The sequence below is a fragment of the Ornithorhynchus anatinus genome, chromosome X1, assembly GCF_004115215.2.
Source record: "Ornithorhynchus anatinus isolate Pmale09 chromosome X1, mOrnAna1.pri.v4, whole genome shotgun sequence".
NCBI classification, from domain to species: domain Eukaryota; kingdom Metazoa; phylum Chordata; class Mammalia; order Monotremata; family Ornithorhynchidae; genus Ornithorhynchus; species Ornithorhynchus anatinus.
The window spans coordinates 105,525,162-105,551,230 of record NC_041749.1 but is presented as its reverse complement, the minus strand read 5'-3'; the positions used below and the strand labels follow the sequence as shown (position 1 = coordinate 105,551,230).

General features: G+C 54.9%; 1 protein-coding gene across 1 annotated transcript in view; it reads left to right on the top strand.

Moving 5' to 3' along the window:
* The first annotated feature begins 8,344 nt into the window (after window positions 1–8,344).
* The window catches only part of NRTN (neurturin), a 48,910-nt gene continuing 31,185 nt past the window's right edge, over window positions 8,345–26,069 (top strand). The window contains exon 1 of the mRNA XM_029051908.2: window positions 8,345–8,590. The gene's annotated coding sequence lies outside the window, so the exon portion shown is untranslated. The remainder of the gene's footprint in view (window positions 8,591–26,069) is intronic.

Genomic DNA, 26,069 nt, shown 5'->3' with positions numbered 1-26,069 from the left:
GGCGGGTGCGGGTGAGGAGGGACCAGAGCTGGGCGGGGTTAATCAGGGAAGACTTCCTGGTGGAGGTGAATTTTCAGAAGGGTTTCGAAGGAGGGCAGGGTTGAGATTTGGCACAGTGGGGCCGGAGGGAATGCAGTGGGCAAAGGCCCAGCGGTGGGAGAGTTGTGTCCTGGGATGTGAACAAGTTGGCGGGCAGAAACGGCTGAGTGGGGAGATTGATGAGATCAGTCCTGAGGGTTGGGGAGAGAATGTGTGTCTGGGGGGCATCTGTTGTCCTCTGGGCAAGAACCTCTGTCCATTTAGGTTCTCGGTAAATGTGTCGTCAGGGGGAGGCAGCCCGTGGGATGGTACATGGGTGGAGGTGGGGGTCTTAGGCTGGTGGCTGGAATCTGGCTTCTGCCAAGATGAGAGAGGCCTTTACATTCATCATGGAAGTGGTGGGAGGGGAGGATGGAACGTGTGGGGTTGGGTTTGGCCAGTGGGGTGATTTGGGCTGCCGTACCCAAGGAATGTGAGGTGTCCTTCTACCCCTCTTCTCATTTGTCTAGCCTTAAAGTGGGGACCTGAACAAAGCCATCTGCAGGGGAAAATGCATCAGTATCCTGGTCTTTGCCCTGCCCCGCCCCCCCACCTCCCCACCCTCCCAGGTTGTCCCCCTGTTCTCGGTCTATAACGCCCCCCCTCTACCCCCCGCTTTGTTCTCCTGCCTGGTTCTCTCCCTGGGTCGGCCCCAGCTCCCTGGCTATCCCAGAGGAAGAACTGGAGACTTTCAAGTCCCTGTTGCTAAGGGCAACCGGTTTATTAGAATCCACATGTTGGGCACATGTGTCCTGCTCCACATCTGTCTGGGAGGCAGCTTCAGAGCCCAGGCCAGTCACCACCCGACCACAAGGGAGGAGGAAGGGGAGGGGAAAGGAAGAGAAGGGAGGGAATGGGGAGGAGAGAGGGGAGAAGAGATTTGGAAAAGAAGGGAGGATGGGAGGAGGCGGGATGGGGAGAGGGAATATGCATTGGAAGTTGGTAAGTCAGGGAAAGGTTGGAGGGGAAGACCAGCAGCTCAGTTAGTCAATATGCCTTTCAAATCAGTCTGTCGGTCAGTCTGTCGGTTTGGTCTATTAGCCCACCTGACAATCAATCGATCAATTCAATAGTCATGACAGGCCACCACTCTCCCCACCTTCAAAACCCTCCTAAAATCACATCTCTTCTGAAAGGCCTTCTTCATTTCCCCTACCTGCCTTCCTTCCTCTGTCATCTCATATACTGAGAGAGCTGTACCCACTGAGCACTTGGTATTCACCCCACCCTGAGCCCCACTGCATTTATGGTCATATCCTTATAATCTACCATTTCCCCTATCTGTAATTGATTTTGATGTCTGTCTCCCGCGGTGGACTGTGAGGTCCCTCCGGGCAAGGATCGCGCCTACCAGCTCTGTTGTAATGAACTGTTCTAAGCCCTTAGCGCGGTGCTAGGCACACAATAAATGCTCAATAAGGACCGTTGATAGATTGATTAATTCGGTCAGTCTGTCAGATAGGAAGTGGGTCCAGGCAGTCAGTGGGTTAATGAGAAGCTGCAGCCTCATGGAAAGGATGCAGAACTGAGAGTCAGCGGACCCAGCTTTTAATACCAGCACCGCCACTTGCTGGCTGTGGGACTACGCTTCTCTGTGCCTCAGTTTCCTCATCTGTAAAATGGGGATTCAATACCTCCTCCCCCCACCCCCTTAGACCGTGAGCCCCAAGTGAGACAGGGACTGTGTCTGATCTGATCGGATTGTATCTGCCTCAGTGCTTGGCTCGTAGTAAATGCTTAACAAATACCAGAATGAGACAGTCAGTTCAGTCATTTGGTCAGTCGATCGGTGACAGTCAATGAATTCAGACAGCCATTCAACGGTATTTATTGAGCGCTTACTGTGTGCAGGGCCCTGGACTAAGCATGTGGGAGACTACAGTACCACAGAGTTGGAAGAGACGTTCTCTGCCCACAGTGAGTTTACAGTCAATCCATCTGTCAATCAGGGGGGTCTGTCAGTCAATTGTATTTATTGAGCGCTTACTGTGTGCAGAGCACTTTACTAAGCGCTTGGGAGAGTACAGTATAACGATAGACACATTCCCTGCCCACAACAAGCTTCAGTCTAGAGGGGGAGACAGACATTAATATAAATAAATAAATGACATCTATCAGTCAATCAATTAATGAGATAGACAGGGGCCAGGAGTGTCGGATGAGAGGGCAACCAAGAGCAAGGAGTTTAAAGCAACTCCTGGGTTGGCAGGGCCTGGAGTTCCAGCTGGGGAGGCCAGTGCTAATAATAATAATAATAATAATAATTATGGTATCTGTTAAGCGCTTACTCTGTGCCAGGCATCATACTAAGCTCCGGGGTAGATAAAGGATAACCGGGTCAGACACAGTCCCTATCCCACATAGGGCTCACAGTCTTCTTCCCCATTTTGTAGATGAGGTAACTGAGGTCCAGAGAGGTTAAGTGACTTGCCCAAGGTCACACAGCAGACAGGTGGCAGAACCAGGATTAGAACCCAAGTCCTCTGATTCCCAGGCCCCTGCTCTCTCCACTAGGCCAGGCTGCTTCTCGTCACGGTGTTGGGTGGTAATGGGAAGCTGAGGAGGAGAAAAAGCCATTGCTGGGGAAGATCAGTCAATCAATCAATGTTATTTCTTGAGTGCTTACTATATGCAGAGCACTGTACTAAGTGCTTGGGAGGGTTCGATACAACAGAGATGGCAAACACGATCCCTGCCCATAACGAGCTGGCAGTCTTGTGGAGTTTCCGTCCTTGGCATACGCAGTTTGAGGGGACCAAAGTTAACCTTAAAACGGCCTCCTCCTTCATGCATCGCCCTCCACGTAAAGTTTCCTCCTCACACCGGCTTGGACTTTTTATAGCTCAGAACAGAGACTGCGGTGGAGAATAGACAGAGGAAGGGGATGTTGGGAGGCAGTGTAATCTAATGGAAAGAGCCTGGGTTTGGGAGTCGGGAGTCCTGAGTTCTAATCTGCCTCTGGCCTGCTGTGCGACCTCGGGTATGTCGCTTAACCTCTTTTTGCCCCCGTTTCCTCATCTGTACAGTGAAGATAATAATCTGCCTCTCCCTACCTCCCAGGGATGGAGAGAGGATAACATGAGATCATTGATGTGAAAGCACTTTGGGAAAAGAAAAGCACTCTGGAAATTCTAGGTGTGATTATTCAAGGTATAATTATTGGGAGGGCAGACAGCTCCCCACTGCCCCCTTTACCTTGCTGAGCAGCAGGGGTGTAGGGCAGGGAAGCCCTAGCGCAGGTTTGGAAGCAACGTGGCCTCATGGAAAGAGCACAGGCCTGGGATTCGGAGGACCTGAGTTCTAATCCCGGCTCTGCCACTTGTCTGCTGTGTGACCTTGGACAAGTCACTTGACTTCTCTGTGCCTCAGTGACCTCATCTGAAATGGGGATTAAGACGGTGAGCCCTATGTGGAACATGGACTGTGTCCAATCTGATTAGCTCGTATCCACCCTAGTGTTTAGTACAGCGCCTGGCACAGAAGAAGCGCTCCACAAATATCATTTAAAAAAAGAAAAGAAAAGAAAAAAGAGCCCAAAGAGGAGCCTTCCCTTCCCTTTCCCTGTATTTTTATCCTAACAGGGGAGGCTTTCTAGAGTGGGGTTGAGGGAGGGGTGCTGTACCCAATCCTACTCTCAGCCCCTTTCATCCCTCCCTGAAACAAAGCTCCTCCTCATACACCCTTGACAACAGCCCAGCCCCTCTCTCCTCTCTCAGGACATCTTCCTGCCACCCCACTTCCCTCCCCCAGTTCCTCTGAAAAGTCGACAGAAATCCTCCCTCAATCCGTTGATCTCCACCTGGGGCTAGGGAAGGGTGGGTGGTGGGAGGAGAACCCTCCCCTCCCAAACTGCAGAATAGAGAGAGACTCTAGGTGGTCTGGTCTGCCGCAGGGTCAGCTGGGAGGTGTCCCCGGTGAGCGAGCTGGATTCTTCTGCGCTAGACTGAGTTGGGGTTCAACAGTGGAACAGGGAAGGGGCCGGGGTTGGTGTGGTGGGGGAATAGGTGACAACTCGCCATCATGAGGGACCTTGTTCTTGTCTAGCTCACTGCTGACTAATTCATTCATTCAATAGTATTTATTGAGTGCTTACTATATGCAGAGCACTGTACTAAGCACTTGGAATGTACAAATCGGTAACAGAGACAGTCCCTGCCCTTTGACGGGCTTACAGTCTAATCTGGACCCCACTAGAGACAGACAAAAACAATAGCAATAAATAGAATCAAGGGGATGAACATCTTATTAAAACAAAGCAAATAAATAGAATCAAGGTAATGTACATCTCATTAACAAAATAAATAGGGTAATGAAAATATATACAGTTGAGCGGATGAGCACAGTGCTGATGGGAGGGGAAGGGAGGGGGGAGGAGCAGAGGGAAAGAGGGGAAAAGAGGGCTTAGCTGAGGAGAGGTGAAGGGCGGTAGAGGGGGAGCAGAGGGAGCAGAGGGCAAAGGGGAAGCTCAGTCTGGGAAGGCCTCTTGGAGGAGGTGAGCTCTAGGGTTTTGAAGAGGGGAAGAGAATTAGTTTGGCAGAGGTGAGGAGGGAGGGCGTTCCAGGACCGCGGGAGGATGTGGTCCAGGGGTCGACGGCGGGATAGGCGAGAACGGGGGACGGTGAGGAGGTGGGCGGCAGAGGAGCGGAGCGTGCAGGGTGGGCAGTAGAAAGAGAGAAGGGAGGAGAGGTAGGAGGGGGCAAGGTGATGGAGAACCTTGAAGCCCAGAGTGAGAAGTTTTTGTTTCGTGTGGAGGTTGATAGGCAACCACTGGAGGTTTTTAAGGAGGGGAGTGACATGCCCAGAGCGTTTCTGCAGAAAGATGAGCCGGGCAGCGGAGTGAAGAATAGACTGGAGCGGGGAGAGACAGGAGGAAGGGAGATCAGAGAGAAGGCTGACACAATAATCCAGCCGGGATATTATGAGAGCCTGTAACAGTAAGATAGTCGTTTGGGTGGAGAGAAAAGGGCGGATCTTGGCTATATTATAAAGGTGAGACTGGCAGGTTTTGGTGATGGATCGGATGTGTGGGGTGAACGAGAGAGCCGAGTCAAAGATGACACCGAGATTGCGGGCCTGAGAGATGGGAAGGATGGTCGTACCATCCACGGTGATAGGGAAGTCAGGGAGAGGACAGGGCTCGGGAGGGAAGACGAGGAGCTCAGTTTGGGACATGTTGAGTTTAGGTGGCGGGTAGACATCCAGGTAGAAACGTCTTGGAGGCAGGAGGAGATACGAGCCTGAAGGGAGGGGGAGAGGACAGGGGCAGAGATGTAGATCTGTGTGTCGTCTGCATAGAGATGATAGTTGAAGCCTTGAGAGCGAATGAGTTCACCAAGGGAGTGAGTGTATATGGAGAACAGGAGACTCCTTACTTAGCTCATGTCCTCCCTCTGACTAGGAACTCCCTCTCCCTTCATATCTGACAAACCACCACTCTTCCCACCTTCAAAACCTTATTAAAATTATTAAAAGCCTTCTGCGACTAAGCCCTCATCTCCACTGTTCCCTCTCCCTTCTATGCACTTGGATCCGTCCCCTTTAAGTACTTGATATTCACCCCACCCTCAGCCTCACCAGCACTTATCTCCATATCTGTCATTTATTTTAATGCCTATCTCCCCCTCTAGACTACAAGCTCCTTGTGGGTAGGATACGGGTCAACCAACTCTATTGCAGTATACTCTCCCAAGTGCTTAGTGCGGTGTTCTGCACACACAGTAAGTGCTCAATAAGTACCATGGATTGACTGAGTGATTGAGTAGGGAGCAAGCAAGGAAGGAAGGAAAAAAGGGCTGTTGAAGGGACAGATGGGCTCTGAGAAGTAAGTCTGGAAGACCAATTTGGGGACTTTCCAACACTTCTTGGAAGCTCCTGGGGGAGCAAGGCCATGAGTCTAGCCCAGATGGCCCCAGGGATGGGAAAATCGACTTCATCCCCACCACAGCTAGGAAGCGGGGGTTGGGACACTGGCCCCAAACCCCTCAAACAATCGTATTGAGCACTTACTGTGTGCAGAGCACTATACGAAGGGCGTGGGGAGCATACAATATAACAGTTGGTAGACTTGACCCCAGCCCACAAGGACTTCAGGTTGCTGGCATTTCTCCTGTACAGTGGGGTCCAGATCGGGCCAGGAAGGGTGCGGGACCAGGATGGGGGAGTCGTGCAGGCCATTTCACCTTTTGGTCCACCCGAGTGGAAGTTTCCCGAGTTGAAATCGCAGCCACCTCTGTTTCTGTTGGAACCCAGATGCCTGGGAGTCAGGGAGGCAGAGGCTCAGGAGCAGATGTCAGAGGTGAAAGGACCCTAGTGTCGTTGGTGTGGGGGGCGAGGGGGACATCCTTGTCGATCATCCCTCCCCCAAGATTCCTACCCCTGCTCTCACCCCAGGCCCAGCCCGTGTCCGCTCCATAGCGGTCAGACATCACAGCAGTCAGGGAGCTCGGACAAAGGACAAGGACAACGGCTAGGGGAGCTGGCAACGGGCGGTGAGGGGAAAGAAGGAAATGGGGGAGGGCAGAGGCCTGTAGAATGGTTTTGCTGCATTATCCCTCTTCCTCCCTGGACCCTTACTGGCACTCTCCCCCCACCCCCACCACACACACACCAGGCAGGAACACAGCTTCCATTTCCAAACATGCAGAGTGGGGAAAGATAGATTTTTAAGTCAGGAGCAACTCTGCAGCAAGGGGACATATTCTGAGGGTCCCAGTCTCAACCTGCCTGGACCATGGGATGACCCCGGCCTCTGATGTCTCCAAAAGGACACTCTCTTCCTCTCTACTGCTGTGGAAGTTGGAGAAAGTCTCTTGGATTTGGGCTGGGGCTGGCCCTGGAGGTTCCCCCTGTGGGGAGATGGTTAAGGAATGGTGAGAGATCCCGGAGGGTCAGTGAAAGGCAGTCGATACCACGTGGGTAACGGGCCTCCTGTAATGGGGGGAGCAGGGGGTGGGGCACAACTTGGGAAAGAGGTCTGCTCTCTTAGGAGAGAGTCCATCAGTCGATTGTATTTACTGAGCGCTGATCGTGCGCAGAGCACTGTATCGGAAGAGTACGATGGCACAGTTTAACGGACACGTTCCCTGTCCGCAACCAGCTTACGGTCTAGAGGGGGAGACGGACATTAATATAAGTAAATACATTACAGATACGTACATAAGTACTGTGGGCCCGGGAGGGGGGGAACGGATAAAGGGAGCAGATCGGGGTGATGCAGGAGGGAGTCGAAGGGAGGGGGAAGAGGGCTGAAGTCAGGGGAGGCCTCTTGGAGGAGCTGGGCCTTCAGTAAGGCTTTGAAGGCTTTGCCGTCTACGGTGATGAGAAGAAGTGATCTCGGGCCAGGAAAGACTGGATTTCCAGCCCCCGGAATCCGGACAACTGAGCCACTATCCTGGTGGAGTCAACATCTGAAGGGGGGAACGCTGCCTCAGGTGGGAGATGGGTGTGCGCCCAAAGGCCCTCTCCCCCCGGGGTTCCCCCTTCCTGGGCCCGCCGAGCCCGGACCCCTTACTCCCCTCTCCCGCCGCCGCCAGGCCCGTCACCCCTCGGGGACCCCAGCCTCGGGCTGGGACTCTCCCCTTCCACCTGCCCTTTGGTCCCCTGCCCCTCGGGGGCGGCGGAGGGGGCGCGGGGCGGGGCGGTGCCGGCCCCGGGAAACCCGACACCGGCGGGCTCCCCCGCAGCCGCCCCCGGCCCGCCCCCGGCCCCGCCCCCCGCAGCCCCCGCGCCTCGGCGGGAGCCGCAGAGGCGAGGAGAGCGAACCAGCCAGCCAGCCCGCCAGCCAGCCCGCCAGCCAGCAGCCGGAGCCGGAGCCGGCCGGGACCGCCTCCGCCAGCAGCCGGGACCGCGTCCGCCAGCAGCCGGAGCCGCGTCTGCCAGCAGCCGGAGCGGTGCGGAGCCCCCTGGGCGGGCAGGTCTGACAGCCGGAGCCGGCGGCGCCGTCGAGGGGCCCGGCGGAGCCCGGTCCGAGGAGCCGGAGACCCGCGCCCCCGGGGCCGCTCCCCCCCCTTCCCACCCCTCCGGGGGAACCCTCCCGGACGCCCACCCCCCGCCCCCCCTCCAACCCCGTCTAGGGGCCGGAGCCTCCCCCTCGCAGACCTCTCCCTCCCCCGGGCACAGCCCCGGGCGCGGAGCGACCCTTCTCCCTCCCCCCCACCCCCCACCCCCCGGCCCGGGATGGCCACGGCGCGGGACTGAGCGGGGCCGGGCGGGACGGGGCGTCCCGGGGCGGCGGGGGGGGAGGAGGAGGGAGGGAGGGAGGGCAGGGGGGAAAGACGGCCCCGCTCCTACCGGCCGCCGCCGAGCCGCTGCCTGGCGGACTCCGCTCGCCATGGGCCGGCCGGGCCAGCCCCCCCGCGGCCGCCCCCTCCGGGCCGGCGGGGAGAGGCGAGGGGGCTCGGCCGGGACGGACCAGCCGCGCCGCCCGGCGGACAGGACACGGCTCTGCGGGGCACCGCGGGGGCCCGACGGGCGGAGCCCGCGGCTGTGAGGGCAGCGCCGGCCGGGGATCGAGGTAAGGACCGACCCCCCACCCCGCTCCCCTTTGCGGCGGGGGCGATTGGGGGAATCCCCGGGGAGGGGGCGGGACCGGAGGCCGGAACAGGCTCAGTGCGGGGGCCCGGACTGTGCGGGGTTGGGGACGGGGCTGGGGACGGGGCTGGGCGGAGCGCTACCTTGCGCTACGGGCTGGGACGGGATGGGGACGGGGGTAGAGGGGTCGTCTCGCCAGTTGGAATGGGGGCGAGGGGGGAGGGATCTTCGAGGGCAGCCCGCCTGCCCGTTTTGGCTCCGACTTCGCACGCCACGGCCTGGCGGGGCCGAGCTGCCCCTCCAGAGTGGAGCTGGGGAAGGGGGGGGTGACCGTCCCGGGGCCCCGTCCGACACCTGCCTCTGATAACGCCCCCTCCCCTCCCCTCCCCTCCCCTCCCCTCCCCTCCCCTCCCCACACACACACTCCTTCCTTCGTGCTGAGATCCAGGCGGGTGCTTCCCTGTCAGCTTCAGCCGTCAGAGAGTCCTGCCTGTGGGTAGCAGCCTTCCCGCTCCCCACCCCCACCCCCAACCCCGCTCCCGTCCCAAGGTTGGAGGGAGAAACGGGGAAAGGGGCCCCGGAGCGAAGGAGGGGACAGGGGCGACAGGGCCGGAGCGGGGCTGGAATTTCTCTGCATTTCCACATTGGATATCAGCGTGGCAAATCCCATGCCATCTAAGACGCCAATCGGCAGCTCGGGCACTGGGTGGCTGCCTCCTGCCAGGCGAGGAGAAACTGAGGCCGGGGATTGGACAGTCAGTCAGTCAGTCAACAGTCTCTCTCGGGCCCCCGCGGGGAGCAGAGGGCAGGACCAAGCAGGGGCTCGCCCAAGGTCAGAAGGGGGGAGCGGACCGAGAGCGGGGAACAGGCTCCTTCCCCCAGCTCTCGAAAACGATCTTTCCGGGGAGGGGGCGGGGGCCGCCCGGGAGACGGCCCCGCCTGGGTCCCGGCCGACTCCGTGCAGCCTTCTGCATCTCTCCGAGCCGGGCCGGGCCGAGAGTCTAATGCGACCTTCGGCAGCAGCTGGCCGAATCCTCCCGGGGCTCCCCGCTATCTTCTGGGGAGGGGGATTCGGCCTTAACGCCCCGCGCAGGGTTCTTCCCACGCACCCAACACGGGAGCCGGTAGGCGAGGGAACAGCGACGCGGCGGCTCCTGGCCACGAGAGGGCGCCCGTGGGTGGGCGAACTCACCCTTCTCATTCATTCATTCATTCACTCCATCGTATTTACTGAGCGCCTGCTGTGTGCAGGGCACTGTACTAAACGCTTGGCATGTATAACTCGGCAACAGATAGAGACGATCCCTGCCCAACAACAGGCTCGGTTCGGAAGCCGGGGGGTACTTGGGGAGGAGCGTGGGGGAGTCCCCTTGCCCCCCTCTCCCCCCCCACCAACCACAACTCCACCCGAGGGTTCCCAACCCTGGGACATCAGGAGAGGGGACGGGCAGCGGGATGCAGGAGTAAGGATGGAAATAAGGAAGGAGAGGGAGAAGCCGAATGAGGAGAATTACGAGAGGTTCGGGAAAGCGGCGTCACGTTCCCAAGGACCCTGCCGTGAAGGGAAGGGAGGGGAGGAACCCTGGATGTGGTCTGGGGCCGAGGGTGAGGGTGGCGAGCTTAGCCATTTAATAGTGGTATCTATTAAGTGCTCACTACGTGTCAAGCACTGTCCCAAGAGCTGGAGATACACGATAGTCGGGTCAGACAGATTACCTGTCCCACGTGGGGCCAACGGTCCAAGCCGGAGGGAGGACAGGTTTCGAATCCCCATTTTACAGTTGGGGAAACTGAGGCACAGAGAAGTTTAAGCGACTCGCCTAAGGCCACACGGCAAGGAAGTGTCGGAGCTGGGGTTTTCCCAGAGTCCCCTCTATCCCCTCCCCGACTCCCCAGCGGGGATGAAATAACTTTACTTGACCACCCACTAGTCTGGGATAGATCGTTATTCAACCGAGTGGAGCGGGAAAGATGAAAGAGGACGGATCAATAAATACCGTATTAAGCACCGGGGTAGACACAAGCTAATCAGGTTGGACCTAGTCCATGTCCCACACGGAGCTCACGGTTCTAATCCCCATTTTACAGATGAGGTAACTGAGGCATGGACAAGTTTAAGTGACTTGCCCAAGGTCACATGGCAGATCAGTGGCAGAGCCGGGATTAGAGCGCAGGCCCTTCAGACTCCCAGGCCTGGGCCCCCTCCGCTAGGTCACACCGCTTCTCAGGGTTAAAGGATTCGACTGTCCAAGGGCAGGGGGGTTGGACCGAATGGTTTCTCGAGGTCTCTCCCAGGTCCGGGCTCCCTCGGATTCCACGTGTCTGTCCCAGAAAGGCCTGTGCCTGATCCCAGCCTGAGATTGGAGAGGGCTGGAGTTTTGGGCCTGGGTGGGGGTGAAGGAGAGGGAGACCAGAAGTGGGGTGGTGAATCAGATGGGGGCAGAGATGCAGCAGGGCCCGGGACCACATCTGGGAATTTTGACATCCCTCTAGCAGCTCTTAGAATTCCCGTCCTCCCCCACTTCATCCCCCTTCCCCGCCCCCCCCGCCCCAGAGGTGGTGCTGAACAGGAGGTGCGGTTGCAGCCGGGCTGAGCGGAAGACCGTTGGAGCGCACCCCAGGAGTGGGAGTGCAGTCCCGATGGCACCAGCTCCCTTTCTACAGCGGGCGGGTGTGTGTGTGAGCACGTGAGCATGCACAAGGTGGCGGGTGGGGTGCCAGCATCCTACTGCTATCGGTGCCTTTCATTCCCCCAGTGGGAAGAGGGAGCAGGAAGAGCAAGGTGGGGAAGGGTTGAATGGAGGAGATGGGGAGACGGGGTACAGGAAGAGGGCTGGATTGAAGGGACAGCGGCCTTGCAGTCTCCTGGGGCTCCCGGGGAAAGGAGGCGGAGGGAAACCAAGGGATCCGGAGGCCGAGGAAGGGGAGGTAGGGGAAGAGGGCGGGAGACCCCAGGCTGGGAGAGGGCTGGATGGCTGGGATGAACAGCTGTCCGATGGAATAAGCTTAATCCCCAGAGAGCCATCCAGAACTGGAGGGGGGGAGGGGAGAAGTGGGGAGGATGGCAGGGAGGAAGGGGTGGAGAGGGAAGAGGAGGGAAAGGGAAAGGTTATTCCAGGTCAGTGGGCCTGGTTGGCATGGTATGGGCCTCCCTGAGAAGAGGAGCCCAACCCCAGGCTGGAGACAACTGCTCCAACTGCTCTGAGCTATAGTTCCTTACCCTCACACCCGCCCACCCAGCCATCCTCATATGTTCACACCCTCACACCCTCAGCACCCACATACATCTGGTGGAATGGGTGGGGAACCACTCTGAGGGGTTGATGGACCTGGCTGAGAGGAGCCTAGGCCCTCCACTTTTTCCCTAAGGGAAGTAGCTTCCTCCTCCTCAGCTGTTGAACTCATGAACGAGGTAGGTGTGTGTGTGTGTATGCGAGTGTGTTTGTGGGGGTGGGCCTTTAGGGACTTCCTCCACCCCCTCATCCACAGGGTGCCCAGTTGGAAGGGGGTGGGTGGGTGATTCTAGGTGTGGCTTCTGGAGCTGGATTCTAGACCGAAGATCAGGCAGATTCTAGGCATCGGGTTCTTGGAGCTGGAGTTGGGTTGTAGGTGGTGAATATCAGATCCTCCATTCTGGTCCCAGCTCACTGTCCACCTCTGAGAACTCCTCATGGGCAGGCAAAGTGTCTTTCGCTTCTGGTGTACTTTCCCAAATAGTATAGTGCATTGGACTCAGGAGATGCTCAATAAATATCACCACTATTATTATAACGTAACATAGCATCCCGTAACAGATGGGAAGGTAGGTAAATAGATGCCGAGCTTGTGGGCTGAGCAGAGGGGTCATCCAACCCCCTGGATGGTCTGCCCCCTACTTACCTGACCTGTCTGAATGGCCTCTGATGATGGAACCAGGCGCTGGTATTTTGTTTGCTCGGTGGTATTCGCCACCTCCACACCACTGTGCCCTCCCCAGGTGTTTCACGTCATCAATTGCTGTTGGAAGCTATTTGTCTAAGTGCCATCCGACGCCGGCCCCAGAGTTGCAGAAATTCTGTAGGAGATTTATCGTGGTTGCCAGTGACCTCTGATCCTGGGCCATAAAAGTGTCAGGCGGGTGGATTATGGGGTGGGAAGGGGACATCCAGGGTCTCAACTCCTGTCCTGGGGATGCTAAGCAGCTAAGAGCCCACAGCTGGTTGTGCATGTGGGAGAACATGATGCTGGGGGAGTCGGGGGAGGGGTGGCTGCCTCAGGGGGTGAGTCTGATTTTAGCGGAACTTGGCTGGGCTCTCCAAGCCCCGGAGGATGAGCCGGGGCTGAGCTAGATCGCTTGGATCCTTCCAGGTCTGTCGTGTTCCCACCTCAACCCGCCCCCCCCCCCCCCCCCCCGTATCCCTCTCTGAAAGGCAGGAAGTGAATTCCTCGTTCAGGTCTCAGAATCCAGGTGCCCCATCCACTGGGGTCCCTACCCTCTACCGATCCATCAGCTGTCCTTTGCAGCCCCTCAGTTGCATGGGATGAAGTGGGAGGAGGAGGGGCTCCCCTCCAGGTGATGCTGGCTCAGCCCTGTCAGACTATATTAGCCTGATCTCATCTTCTCGCCTAGGGCCTGAGGATCAGCACCATGGCCCCAGGGGAACCCCTCAGAGCTGCTTGGGGGAAAGAAGGTAGGGCTTGCTCCAGCTGTCAGGACTTTATGGAGACCCCTACCACTGCCCCCCTCCGTGGTCTTTTCAGGCCCCAGAAATGAGGCTAGTGGATCAAACACAGGTCTGGGAGCCAGAAGACTTGATTCTAATCCACTTGCCTGCTGTGACCTTGGGCAAGTCACTTAACTTCTCTGTGCCTCAGTTTCCTCATCTGTACAATGGGGATTTAGTACCTGTTCTCCTTCCTACTTAGACTGCGAATCCCATGTGGGACAGGGACTGTATCTAGCCTAATTCTTATATCTAACCCCCCTCCGCCCCGCCCCCCCCCGTGTCACCCCTCAGTGCTTAAAACAGTATTTGACATATGGTAAGCCCTCAAATACCATAAAAACAAACAATAACAGCAAAAAATAGCCTTCCATTTTCCACTATTCAACTCACTGTTTTCCTCAGTAATGGGCTTTTCCTCTTGATTTACCCCTCATTCTGACCCTCTCCGTCTCCCATCCCAGGAGGACTCACCCCCACTGAATTTGATATTCCAAATTGGCTTGGATTAGGAAGGACTGGGATCTAGTCATGTCTTCCTGAGTGATCTTGGACCAGTGATTTATCCTTGCTGGGCCCTCATTTCCCACTCTGTTCACCAGCACGGCATTTTGCATGAAGTGCGGTACTGATTTTTGTTCTATGGGCGACAAATTCAGCCAAAAAGTCTGCTTGGCTGTTTGTGTCTAGAACTCTGATCAGCTAAGTGGTAATAGTAACTATTAAGTGCTTACTGTGTGTGCAGAACATTGTACTAAGTGCTGGGAGGGAATTAGACATGTCCCTGTCCCTCAGGGACAGCAGTAAGTCACAGTGAGGCTATGAAGGTGATGTGTACAATGAAGCTCCAGGTTGCAGCAAGTCAGCCAGTCGGTCAGTTGTATTTTTGGACACTGTACCAAGCGCTTGGGAGAGTATAATATAACAATATAGCAGATACACTCCCTGCCCACAACAGGCTTACGGTCTAGAGGGGGAGACAGACATTAATATAAATACAATTACAGATATGTGCATACAGTGCTATGGGGCTGGGAGGGGGGATGAATAAAGGGAACAAAGAGCGATGCAGAAGGGAGTGGGAGAAGAGGAAAGAAGGGCGTAGTTGGGGAAGGCCTCTTGGAGGAGACGTGAAGGCTTTGAAGGTGGGGAGAGTAATCGTCTGTCGGATTTGAGGAGGGAAGACGTTCCAGGCTAGGACGTGGGTGAGAGATTGGTGGCGAGATAGACGGGATAGAGGTAGAATGAGAATGTTAGCACCAGTGGAGCGAAAGGTATAAGGTGGGTTTTAGTAGGAGAGTAGCGAGGTGAGGTAGGAGGGGGCAAGTTGATTGATTGCTTTAAAGCCAATGGTGAGGGGTGTCTGATGCAGAGGTGGATGGGCAACCTCTGGAAGTTCTTGAGGAGAGGGGAAACGTGGCCTGAATGTTTTTGTAGGAAAATGATCCTGGCAGCATGGACTGGAGTGGAGAGAGACAGGAGGCTGGGAGGTCAGCAAGGAGGCTGATGCAGTAATCAAGGTGGGATAGGATAAGTGATTGGATTAACGTGGTAGCTCCTTGGATGGAGAGGAAAGGGTAGATAGAAAGTCCTAACCGCTCCCACCCTGCTCAGGGGCACCTGGGGTGAGGTGTGTGTGGGGGTGTCACTGTGACTCCACCAATTCCCATGCAATCTACAGACCCTGATCCCTGATAGCACCCCTCAGCCAGTTCCCTCCAGAGCCCCAAATCCTCACCTTACACTGGAGTAACTAAACTGGCTCCCCACACTTCAGTTAACACTCCTCTGCACCCTGAGCCAACTGGGCTAATTTCAGAGACTTAAAACCTTTGTTAAATCCCCAGCGTGGAGCCTGTGATTTTCTCCGCCCCTTCCCCCCCACCCCCCGACTTTTCTCCCCTTCCTTTCCCCATTTCTCTCATCACTGCCCTGGTCGCCCACACCTCCTTGAGGCAGAGAGAGTCTTTTGGTGGATAGGCTGGTGGGTGGGGAACACCATAAATCATATTTATTGAGTGCTTACTGTGTTTAGAATGCTGTACTAAGCGCTTGGGAAAGTCCAATAGAACAGAGTCAGAAGACGTTCCCTGCCCACGAGGAGTTTACAGTCTATAGAGGGAGGCAGACATTAAAATAAATTATGGATGTGGACATAAATTCTGTGGGCCTGAGGGTGGGGTGAATAAAGGATACAAATCCAAGCGCAAGGGTGATGCAGAAGGGAAAGGGAGTAGAGGAAATGAGGGTTTAGTCCTACTCAAGGAGAAGATCTGTCCATGTTTCTCGGAGCCATTTTGGGGGTGTGGCCTGGCTGGGGAAAGGGGGAGCAGTAGAGGTTGGCCAGGAAGCACAGGCACCAGGTCTCTTGTTTCCCCTGGTTCTAGGGTAGATTAGCACAGGGAGGGACTGGGAGCAGAGAGGCCACTCAGGAGGCCATTACAGAAATCCAGGTGAGAGGAGAAGGTCCGGAGATGGGTAACCAGGATGGTCAAGGGGGTGGATGAAGGCAGAGAGGAAATACTTTTCAGCCTGGAAAGGTGTAGGCTGAGAGGGGACAGGTTTGAAGTTTACTGAATCATGAAGGGAGTGGGCAGGGTGAACGTGGAATTACTGTTCCTCAAATCCCCCGCCAGCAGAATGAGGGGGCACCCACTGAAGCTGGAGGGAAGCAGATTCCAAACAAATGAGAGAAAACTCTTCTGCACCAATGAGGAGTAAACAGGTGGAATTTATTCCCACAGGAAGCTGAGAGGTTGAAAGTATCAACAGATTCAAGAAGGGTTTAGCTAGATCCATGGATGAGCGGTCCGTGCTGGGTCACTAGAGGGAGAGTCTGGGGTACAGAGGGGAAAGTTAGGGTTGTTGGATGGTCGGCCCCTAATCAGGAAGGGAGGAACCAGCAGGCGGTCCCAAGCCTCGTGGTGCCGCTGTCGGGGTCAGAGGCCTCGGTTGGATGGATCACGGGGCCGAGCTGGGAACGGTATGGCTTGCGGACTGATGTGGGGGGTTAGGGCCAGGATTAGGGGTGGGCCGAGAGGCCGGAGAGGAAGGGACGGTGCTGAGAAGAATCGGCAGATAGGGGCTCAGGCCGGTCTAGCTGGAGTCGCTGAAAGAGAGTGAGGGAGTGAATCCCCACTCTCTACCCACCCCCTCACACCTCCACCCAGTCCCCAGCCCTTTCTCCTTTTTCTCCCGGTTCCCTTAGTGGGTCTGCCCTCATTGGAAAATCCCTTGGTTGTTCTCTGCTGGGGCTGCTCTTAGCCAGACTGCAGCCCCTGTTTATGCTTCCTCACTGAGCTGAGCAGTGGCCGGCGTGTCAAGGCAGGGGGTGCCCCCATCTGTAGGGTGGGATGAGCCCATGGACTGAGGGCTGGCTGCCCGCCTGGCCAGGCTCCGTGACAAATTGGTTTGGACTCCGCCGAGGCCGATGGAGTGGGGGAGGAAGGCAGATGGTGTCTGGCCGGGTCAACCCCTCCCCTCGACCAACCCTCCCACCCCCAACCCCTAGCCGGCCCCAGGTGCCCTTCCACGCACACCAGAGCCTCTGCTTTGCCTGTCTTTGCAGCTGGAACAGCCAGACCAGCTGGGATGGGCAATGGTCCAGACGTTGCCTGCCTCCTCTAAGGCTCTCAGACTCCAACAGCTTGAGTCAGGCCCTCCCTGTTGTCCGTCAACCCAAGCCCCCCTACCGCCTCATTCTCTTGCTGGGGAATATGCAGGAGGCCCGGAGGCAGGGGGCTACACAGCCTGAGTGTCAAGAGTCCTCCTTTCTTTCTCGAGATCCCCCAACGCAAATTCAGTGCCCACTTGGCTGCGTCCCACCTTTCTCAAGCAGCCGAGCAGAAGCCACTGCGCTGCTCTGCCGCTTTCCTGAGGCATCGTTCGGCCCACATCTCTCCTATCCTCCAAACCCTCTGCTGGATTCCCATGTCTCCGTGCATCAAACAAAAACTCCTCCTCCTCATCAGCTTCGAGGGTCTCCACCATCTGGCCCCACCTTACTCATCTGCTCTCTTCACCTGCCATCCCCCAACTCACTGTCTTCATTCCTCCCAAGCCCATCCTTATCGGTCTTGACTCTTCTGCCTCCACTGCCTCGTTTGTGCTGTTCCCCTGGGCTGGAACTCCCTCCCTCCCCACAGCGGACAGACCACAGCTCTCCCCACATTCAGATTTCTTAACATCCCATCTCCTCCACTGAACCTTTTCCGATTAATCTCCCAGCACCCCGAGTCATATCATCCCTTCAGCCAACTCTAGCTCTCATTATTATTAATAATACAAATAATGGTATTTGTTAAGTGGTTATTGTGTCTCAAGCCCCGTTCTAAGCACGAAGGTATGTACTTATTTACAACCTCCTTAGCGCTCATGCATACGTCTGTTCAATTTCTTCATTTTGACCAGTCTAGTTGTAAATATTTTTATGTTTATCTCCCCGATTAGAGTGTAAGATCCTTATGGGCAGGGAACATGTCATTTTGTTATTTTGCACTTTACAGTGTACAGCACCAAGTGGGTGCTCAATAAACAGTCCCTTGATTTTGTATAGCACTTTTATTCCCCAAGCACCTCTCTGGTTAATTATCTGATTTTTGTCCTCCCAATAACACTGAGAAGTAGGTTTAGAAAGACAGGTGTAATCCTCATTTTGCAGATGGGAAACTGAGGTACCAAGAGGTCAAGTCACTTGCCCATGGTCCCACAGCAAGCTGGTGGTAGAGCCTGGACTTGAACCCCGGTCCTCTGACTTCCCCTACACCTCGCTACCTTCCCTAATAAATGCTACTACTAATATTACCGCAACTAATAATAATAATTATTATTATTATTATGGTATTTGTTAAGCACTTAACTATGTGCCAGGCACTCCTATTACTAACGCTATGTGCTTAGGGGAAGCAACGTGGCCAAGTGGAAAGAGCCCGGGCCTGGAAGTCAGAGGACCTGGGTTCTAAATCGGACTCGGCCGCATACCTGTCGTGTGACCTTGGGCAAGTCACTTAACTTCTCTGTGCCTCAATTCCCTCATCTGCAAAATGAGAATTCGATGCCTGTTCTCCCTCCTACTTAGACTGCGAGCCCCATGTGAGACATGATTATCTTGTATCTACCCCAGAGCTTGGCACAGAGTAAGTGCTTAACAAATACCACAATTACGCACTTGGATCCGTACCCTTTGGGCATTTGGTATTCACCCCACCCTTAGCCCCACAGCACTTATGTACATATCTGTAATTTAATTATATTAATGTCGGCCTCATCTGTAATTTATTTATATTAATGTCAGCCTCCCCCTCTAGACTGTAAACTTGTTGAGGGCAGGGAATGTGCCTACCAATTCTGTTGTACTGTACTCTCCCAAGTGCTTAGTACAGTGCTCTGCACACAGTAAAGGCTCAATAAATACCATCGTGTCCTACTGTTGTCTGGGGAAGGAGCATTCTCATCACTGTCCTGAAGCCACAGGGGAGTGTGTCTCGGGGCTGGCGAGTTGTATTTTATGGATGGGGGTTGGAGAGGGAGAGGCCGGTTCAAGAGTCTAAGGCGATTGACTTTCTGGCACTCGCTCCTCCCCGCCTACTCTGCCCGTTTAGCAGTTGGGGGAGAGTGGAGGACATTCTAGAACCGGGTCACTTTGGCTGCTCAAATAAGGACAGTGGTTCCAGGAAGGCAGGGGAACTAATGGAGTTGGTGACACTTGACTAGGTGGTCACAGTGGGGATGGTGGTGATGTTGGGAGATGGTGGGGCCAGGGGCTGGTTACTAGCAGGCCCGTGCTCCTCATTTCCTGGCTCACACCTGCCTCAGGTGAGAAAAGTGGGGGTGCTTTGCCATGCTTGCCGCTCCTTCTCCAGGGCTGTGCCCAGGCCGTAGGGTGACCCTGGTGACAAAAGCCCACAGAAGGGGTCAGAGAGGGGAAAGGCGGAGAGAGTGGGAGTTGGAGGACGGCAGTCTGGGCCAGAAGGAGAGGGCGGGACCGTTGGGTCCCATGGGCAGGGCTGGCGGACCACAAGGGGATTCCACGGAAATGTTGACCCTGGGGACAAGAAATCCCCCGAGCGGCTGAGCCGACAGATGGGTGTCCAGTCGTGAGGGGAGGGCGGGGTGAGGTCATAGTTCCAATTTGGACACAAGCCGAATGCTGTCCTGAGCCAGGACCTCTGGAGAGCGGGAAGAGAGAACTGAGGCTCGGAGGCTTCTCGCGGCCGAAGGAGATAGGTGGGGGTGTCTAGGAGGCTGGCTGCTGGGTTGGTGGCCGGTGGCAATGCCCCAAGAGAATGGTGAAGCCGCTGAGACTGCAGGGCTGACGGGGGAGTGGACAGGAAGCTGGGCTGTCCCGAGGAGCCGGTTAGCGGTCCCGGGGAAGGAGACGGGGGTGGTCTGGGGGTAGAGGCCAGTGGCAGGGGAAGTGTGCCAAGGGACAAGCAAGAAATAGTCATTCCCCTGGGGCCACCTCTTGTTTCCTTGGCACAGGAGCATGCAGATCTTGGGAAGGGAGGGTTGTGGGCGCTGATTCCAGCTGGGAGGCAGAGCCGCATCAATTCTCTTCTCTGGGAGCTTCCGTCGGCTGTGCCGGCTGCCGGGAGGGCAAACCGGGGGAGGTTTGACCGGATCGCAGGAGGGAATGTATCACTGGCAACTCCCCAACTCCTGTCCAATCCACATTCGCGGGGCTTCGGAGCACTGCCGCCCGCACCCCTGGCCCCGGGAGGCCCATGGACACGGTGGGTGGCGGCTCCACACTGGAAGGAGGCCTGGGAAGACAAGCCACTGGTTGCCAGTGAACCCCGGCTCAATTGTCCACACTGCTCCCCGGCATTCCCAGGCACCGGATGCCCTGGGGGTTTGAGCTGGGTGTCCCTGGCTGGACTGACGACAAGCAGGGAGAGTTCAAGGCTGGGGGCTGGGAGAGCTGTGGGTGCTGAACCTAAGTACGCCTTACCTTGGGGAGGTTAGGTGCCCTCACAATAGGGGTGGGGGTGAAGCTGGCACCAACTCAGAACTGACAATCTCCGAGATCTGTGTTATCTTGAAGGGGGAGGGGGCTCGGAGGGGGAGGGGATCGTCAGCTGCGTGTTCTCGATCCTGGATTGGCTGAAGGCAGCTAACTGAGGAGACATTCTCCCTGGGGGGGAGGTGGGGGGCCAGTCCTCCCCAGTTCCCAGCCGCAGGGGGTTGTGAAGGAGGGGGGCGAAGCCACCGTTCCCATCCCCTTGACTGTCTGGGCTAGACTCCCGACCTCACCCACCCTGCTCCCGGGGGCTCCGACAAGACCCCAGAGCTTCCAAGCAGGGCAAGAGAGAAAGAACTCGGATGGGGCCTCTCTGACCTGCTTGCTCCTCGCAGCTTGCCCTTCCCTCTCCAGACCTTTCCCACTCATCCATCTCTGACCAAAAGCTCCTTTTAGGTGCCATAACCGCAACGAAAAGTTGTCCCCCGTGGACATGACCATCTTTCCCATCACCCGCTCCAGAGACCCATCTGCAGATCCTCGCCCAGGGTGAATATAATCAATCGATCAGTCTTTGGTATTTATTGAGCATTATCCAGCCCAGGATTCCGTCTCCAGTGTTGGCATCCGGAGGCTTGGAGGAACTGTGGGATGTGGTGCCTGATGCCCTCTGGGATCTTATGCTCTCTGCTCCTCTCTCTGGTCTCCCCATTCTCCAGAAGGCTGTGGAGGAGGGGAGGAAGGGGGAAGGGGAGAAGGTGCCGGGTTGGCCTTGGCTGGATGGACCGGCAGAGGGAAGGGGGAAGGAAAGCTGCCATCCTGATCCAATAACACACTTGAGTAGTCCACTGAAAAAGGAGGGTGACTTTGCATATGATTTTGCACATCATTCACATTTATTATTCAAATGCCAAGAAATTTCTTTCCACCAGCCCTTGCTCCTCTCCCTCTCTCCTTGGTGCTCCAGATTCTGCTGGGTCAGAGAGCAGGGCCCAGAGAGCAGGGGAGTGGGGAAAAGGGACAGGGGAGGAAAAGAGAAGAAGCTGAGACTGGTAGGAGGTTGGATTCAGTCTCCATGGGGTTCCCCCCTCCTCCTTTTTTTAATGATATTTGTTATGGCATGTGTCAAGTACTGTTCTGAGCTCTGGGGCAGATACAAGTTAATCAGGTCAGACACAGCCCCTGCCCTTCATGGGGCTCACAGTCCAAGTAGGAGAGAGAACTGGTATTTAATCCCCATTTTACAGATGAGGCAACTGAGGCACAGAGATGATGAGTGACTTGTCCAAGGTCACCCGACAGGCAATTGGGAAAGCCCTATTTAGAACTCGGGTCCTCTGGGCTCTTTCCACTAGACCATGCTGCTGCTACTTAGACTGTGAGCCCCGTGTGGGATAAGGACTGTGTCTGACCTGATTAGCTTGTATCTACCCTGGTGCTAAGTACAGTGCTTGACCCATAGTAAGAAGCACCATGGCTCAGTGGAAAGAGCACGGGCTTGGGAGGCAGAGGACATGAGTTCTAGTCCCAGTGCCGCCACTTGTCTGCTGTGTGACCTTGGGCAAGTCGTTTAACTTCTCTGTGCCTCAGTTACCTCTTCTGTAAAATGGGTATTAAAAGTGTGAACCCCACGTGGGACAACCTGATTACCCTGTATCTACCCCAGCACTTAGAACAGTGCTTGGCACATATGATACCATAATGATAATAATTATTCTTATTATTTAACAAATACTACAGTTATTGTTAGTATTATTATTAGCAGGGCACCAATGCCTAGATTGAGCTAGGACTAGCATAGTTGAGAATGGAGAGGGAGACATTATGAGGGTGGGAAACAGCATGGAATAGTGGATAGAGCATGGACTTGGGAGTCAGAAGGTTGTGGGTTCTAATCCCAGCTCCGCCACTTGTCTGCTGCGTGACCTTCGGCAAGTCACTTCTCTTCTCTGTGCCTCAATTTCCTCATCTGTAAAATGGGGATTAAGACTGTGAGCCCCATGTGGGACAGGGACTCTGCCCAACCCGATTTGCTTGTATCCACCTCAGCGTTGAGTACAGTGCCTGGCACCCGGTAAGCGCTTAACAAATACCAGAATTATTATTAAGCAGGGAGAAGTTGGGGCTGAGGTATAGGATCAGGAGGACAAGTATCTATGAGGGCTACCATCTCCTGACCCCTTCAAATATCCCAGCACTGCTGTCGGAGACAGAGTCCTGGGCTGGATAGCCCATGGGTGGCTGAGCCAGGATCAGCATCACTCACGTGGCTATCGAGGGAAGCGAGTGACCGGGAGGGCCACCGTGATACGGTTCTTCCAAGCATCCAGCAGATTGACGTCACTTAGACCTGATGTTCTTCAGACATGTGGAACCTCTCCTGAGTCCCCTGCTTTCTCTGCATCTAAGTTTGGGCAGTTTGGGTTCTTTCAAATTCTGGTTTTCCCCAACTGTCCCCTCAGGGTTGCACCCTCCCCTTATTCCCCGCTCCCAAAGCCATCCAGACACAGCCTCCTTCCTGCCCAAAGTCCCTCCTGCTGCAGCCTCAGCCCATCCACTCTCATTAAGGCCTCCCTTGGTGGCGCTGGAGGTCAGCCGGCTGGGAGACTCCAGTGGGATCCACCCTTCGCCTCCCCTTCTCCAGACTGAGCCAATCAGTCAGTAGATTAATCAGTAGTCTTCCCTGAACACTGTACTAAGTGCTTGGGAGAATACAGTAGAGCTAGTAGACACAATCCCTGGGCTCAAGGAGTTTACAATCTGGCAGGGAAGACAAAGACCAAATTTCAGGTAGGAGGGAGAAGCGACTGCAAAGATGGATATGTGAATGAGTAAGTGCTTAAATCAATCAATAGTATTTCTTGAGTGTTTACTGTTTGGAAAGCACTGTATTAAGTGCTAGGGAGAATACAATATTACAGAGTTGGTAGACACATTCCCTGCCCTCAAGGGGTTTACAGTCTAGACGGGGAGAGTGACACGAAAATAAATTATGGATATAGATGCAAGTGCTGTGGGGCTCAGGGGTAGGGTGAATATCAAATACTTAAAGGGTACAGATCTGAGTGCATAGGTGATGCAAAAGAGAGCAGGAGGAGGGAAAATGAGAGCTTAATACGGGAAAGCCTCTTGAAAGAACTCACTCTAGGCAGGGAATTTGTTTTTTATATTGTTGTGTCATACCCTCCCAAGCACTTAGTACGCTTCCCTGCACACGGTAAATGCTCAATAAATACGATTGATTGAGGAGATGTGATTTTAAGAGGGTTTTGAAGGTGAGGAGGGTGGTGGTCTGTTGTATTTGAAGGGGGAGGGAGTTCCAGTCCAGAGGAAGGATGTGGGCGAGGGGTTGGCGGCGAGATAGACAAAATCGAGGTACAACGAGCAGGTTGGCGTTAGAGGAGTGAAGTGTGTGGGCTGGGTTGTAGTAGGAAACCAACGAGGTGAGGTAGTAGCAGAGTAAGTGGATATAGGCAGAAGTGCTACAGGTGGTTGTGAGTGCGTTAGTATGGAGGTGATAGTTGGAAGGGTAAAACCTGGGGACTAGAAAAATTGGGGGAGGAAAGTCTCCTGGAGGAGATGTGATCTCAGAAGGGCTTTGAAGATGGGGAGCCCAGTGGTCTGGTGGATATTAATGGGGAGGGAATTCTAGGTAGGAGGGAGGGATTGGGCAAGGGGTCGGAGGCAGGAGAGGTGAAAACAAAGCACGGTGAGTAGATTAGCTGGAGAGGAATGAAGAGTGGGAGGTGGGTTGTAGTGGGAGAGGAGCAAGAAGGATAGGTAGGAGCGAGAGAGATGACTGAGTGCTTTAAAGCTGATGATCAGGAGTTTCTGCTCAATGTGGAAGTGGACGGGCAACCACTGGAGGTATTTGAGAAGTGGGGAGAAGGGCATAAAATGATGGATGTTTCGGGAAAACTGATCTGGGCGGCAGAGTGAAGTATAGCCCGGACAGGGGAGAAGTTGCAGGCAGGAAGGAAAGGGAGGAGTCTGATAGAGTAGTCTTGTCGTGAATGATATTCATTCATTCAATCGTATTTATCTAGCACTTACTGTGTGCAAAGCACTGTATTAAGCACTTGGGAGAGTACAATAGAACAATAAACAGACACATTCCCTGCTCACAACGGGTGTGGACATTTGGGTGGAGAGGAAGGGATGAATATTTATGAGAAGCTGTGTGGCTCAGTGGCAAGAGCCCGGGCTTGGGAGTCAGAGGTCATGGGTTCGAATCCCAGCTCTGCCACTTGTCAGTTGGGTGACTGTGGGCAAGTCACTTCACTTCTCTGGGCCTCAGTTCCCTCATCTGTAAAATGGGGATGAAGACTGTGAGCCTCACGTGGGACAACCTGATGACCCTGTATCTCCCCCAGGGCTTAGAACAGTGCTCTGCACATAGTAAGGGCTTAACAAATACCAACATTATTATTATGAATTTATCCTCGTTCTCTTAGCCTGCCCTTGGCACTCCAATTAATCAGTCGATCAGTGGTATATATTGAGTGTTTACTATGTGCAGAGCACTTGGGGGAGTTCAGTATAACAGAACTGGTAGACATGTTCTACCTTCACTTCAGACCTAGGATTTCCACATGCTCCATTAATAATAATATCTTTCTCTTCCACAGAGGAGTCCAGATCTGGCCTGGGACCCTAGGTAGCATCCACCTAATACTGAGGAGATAGTATTGAGGGTTTGGGTGGCTACTTACTCCTATCTTCTGGCCAGTTCTGTATTCCCATTGTTCTGTGGGGCTGGAGGGGGTGGAACCTCACCAAGGCTCAGGAAGCAAGGAGCTGCTGTTAAGGATTGAGGCTATGGCCCAGGAGCAAGGATGGACATAGGTATCAAATTTTCATTTTTAGGGCAGAGGTGGAAAGGAAGCAGGACTTCATAAGTTCAGCGCTTGTTTATCTGTGTATATATACTGATTTGTACACTCAGTCATTTATTCTGATTTCTTGTAAATATTTTTTATCTCTCTCCATCAGAATGTAAGCTCCTTGTGGGCAAGGCATGTCTCTTGCTTCTATAGTTCTTTCCCAAGCTTTTAGTACAGTGCATCACACCCAGGAAGACTCAATAAATACCACTGCCACCATGATTTTTCATAGGTGGGGGGGGAATCTAGGAGAACGGGGCTGGGAGAGGTGGGCAGGCTGCGCTGAGTTAACGGGGGTCAGAGGGCCCCGATCTGGGGTCTCTTCAGCCCTGCCCACAAGTTCTAGGGTTTGGTCGGAGCCCTGGGAGGTGGGGGGGAGCGAGGCTGGGAATCTGGTCCGGACAGCCGCGGGGGCGGGAACAATGGCTTCACCTGCAGCTGGAAACCTGGGAAAGAGGTTAGCACTGGCCCCCAATGTGCTTGTGGATAGGGAAGCTTTCAAAATGAGGGAACCTGTCAAGGAAGGTGTGAATCTGCAGGGCCTAATGGAAAGTAGTAATAGCATTGATTAAGCGCTTACTATGTGCAGAGCACTGAACTAAAGACAGGGAGAGAATACACAGGTGGGAATTAGACATGGTCCCTATCCCTTGCGGGGAGGCTCACAGTAAGAATCATGGTATTCGTTAAGCGCTCACTATATGCCAGGCACCATACTAAGCTCTGGTTTAGATACAAGATAATTGGATTGGACACAGTCCCTGCCCCACATGGGGCTCACAGTCTTAATCCCCATATTGCAGATGAGGAAGCTGAGGCACGGACATGCGAAGTGAACAAACAAGTGGCCGAGCTGGAATTAGAACCCAGGTCCTCTGACTCCCAGGCCCGTGCTCTTTCCACTGGGCCATGATGCTT